Here is a 2,454-nt window from a genome sequence, read left to right as displayed (position 1 = left end):
CATTGGGGGCCCTGTGATCCATTCAATAGCTGACTGTGAGCATCCACTTCTGTGTTTGTTAGGCCCTGGCATAGTTAATAACCTAAAGATAGATTCACGGTATGTCCCATTCTTAGCATATTTATAAAGGACTCAACATCCTAGTACAGACAAACTATTCTATTCAAATAACTAGAAAATGAAAATACAGATGCCTTTGACTGATGAATAGATAATGAAACTGTGGTACATATACACAATCAATATTTTTGATGTGGGTGGCCACATTCCTCAACTGGGGGTCATGCCTATCCACTGGATACAGTATGCACAGATTCTATCTCCCCTTTGTTGTGTAATTTTGGCTAATAATCCAGAATTCCTCCTGTCAAAAGAAAATGCAGGAAAAAAGAGTGGAGCAGAAACTGAAGGAAAGGCTATCCAGAGATTGCCACACCTAGGGATCCATTCCATCTGCAGACACGAAACCCAGACACTATTGCTAATGCCAGGAAGCACTTGCTGACAGGAACCTATTATAGCTGTCCCCTGAGAGTCTCTGCCAGAGCCTGACAAATACAGATGCGGATGCATGCAGGCAACCATTGGATTGAGCATGGAGACACCAATGGAGAAGTTAGGGCAAGGACTGAAGAAGCTGAAGGGGTTTGCAACCCCATAGGAAGAACATTATTATCAACAAATCAACCCCCCCCCCAGAGCTCCCAGGGACTAAACCACCAACCAAAGAGTACACATGGAGGAACCCATGGCTCCAGCTGGATATGTAGCATCAATGGGAGGAGAGACCATTGGTCCTTTGGATGCTTGAAGAAGACCAGTGTATGGAAGTGCTAGGGCTCTGAGGTGTGGGTGGGTGGGTGGGTGGGCAGGTGGGGGAGCACCCTTACAGAGGCAGGGGTGAGGGTGAGGGGATAGGGGGTTTTGTGGAAACTCGGAAGACGGACAGCATTTGTAATGTAAATAAATAAAATAACTAATAATAAAACATATACACAATCAAATTTTGTTAAACTGTAAAAATATAAAAATAAAAACATGAAATTTGCAGGTAAATAGATAAAACTGGAAAATAATAAGTAGCAAAGTGTTAACTAGACCAGGGAAGACAAAGGCTGCATGTCATCTCTTACATGTGGATGGTAGATCTGAATCCTTAGATGTGCATCTATGATATGAAGTTATCTCAGAAGCCAGGAAAGCAGAAAGGGAGCTTTGGGGAGAGAGAAGGTTCTTTGGGAGCAGGCATATAGTAGGAAGCAAGGGCTATGAAGACAGAAAGGAAGACAAAGGGGAAGGAGTTTAACTGGGGATGAGGAATGAGAGAGAGATAAATCATACTAAAGATGTTTGAAAATTCCATAGGGATGCGTGTCAGTATACAGCTAGGAGTAGAGTAGAACAGAAGCCCTGAATTATTTCACTAAGTGCCCAGCAGTAATGATTTGTGGATGACACCAGATGATGGCTGTGTGGTAAGCCTGTAGACTAAAAGACTTTTATTATAAGCTTCATGATATCTTTGTTTTAAGAGCTTAATAATTTTCCGTAGTATAGATGCACCATATTTTCTTTATCCATTCTTCAGTTGTGGGATAGGTTGTTTCTAGTTTCTGGCTATTAAAAATAAAGCTGCTATGAATATAGTTGAGCAAGTGTCCCTGTGGTATAGTAGGGCATCTTTTGGCAATATGACCAGGAGTAGTATAGATGGATCTTGAGGTAGAACTATTCCCAGTTTTCTGAGAAAACACCAAGTTAATTTCCAAAGTGGTTGTACTAGTTTGCACTCCCACCGGCAATGGAGGAGTGTTCCCCTTCTCCATATCCTCACCAGCATGTGTTATCAGTTGAGTTTTTGATCTTAGCCATTCTGATAGTTATTAGATGGAATCTCAGAGTTGTTTTGATTTGCATTTCCTTGGTAACTAATGACTTTATAATCATTTCTTTAAGTGTTTCTCCCATGCTCAAGATTCCTCTGTTGAGAATTCTGTTTAGCTCTGTACCCCATTTTTTAAATTGCCCAACAGAGTCAACTAATCCGGACCCTTGGGAGCTCTCAAAGACTGAACTACCAACCAAAGAGCATACATGGGCTGGACCTAGCACCCTCTCTCACACATATGTAGCTGATGTACAGCCATAGTCTTCATGTGGGTCCTGAACAACTGGAGCAGGGGGCTATCTCTAAAGCTGTTTCCTGTCAGTGGAATCTGTTCTAACTTGGTTGTCTTGGCTGGCCTTTAGTGGGAGAACAAGTACCTAGCCCTGCAGAGGCTTGATGTGCTTGGGTGGGAGGACACGTGGGGTAGGGAGCTTCACTCTCTTGGAGGAGGAGGGAAGGGACAGGGGAGGGACCGTGCGAAGGAGGACCAGAAGTGGGGACAGTGATCAGGATGTAAGGAGAGAGAGAGAGAGAGAGAGAGAGAGAGAGAGAGAGAGAGAGAGAGA

General features: G+C 43.2%; 1 protein-coding gene across 11 annotated transcripts in view; it reads right to left on the bottom strand.

The window, feature by feature from the left end:
- Positions 1 to 2,454, bottom strand: part of Pcdh15 (protocadherin related 15) — a 1,443,104-nt gene that overhangs the window by 440,873 nt on the left and 999,777 nt on the right. The gene's annotated exons all lie outside the window — the stretch shown is intronic.

Source organism: Mus caroli, chromosome 10, assembly GCF_900094665.2.
Source record: "Mus caroli chromosome 10, CAROLI_EIJ_v1.1, whole genome shotgun sequence".
NCBI lineage: Eukaryota > Metazoa > Chordata > Mammalia > Rodentia > Muridae > Mus > Mus caroli.
This window is presented reverse-complemented; position numbering and strand designations above follow the sequence as displayed.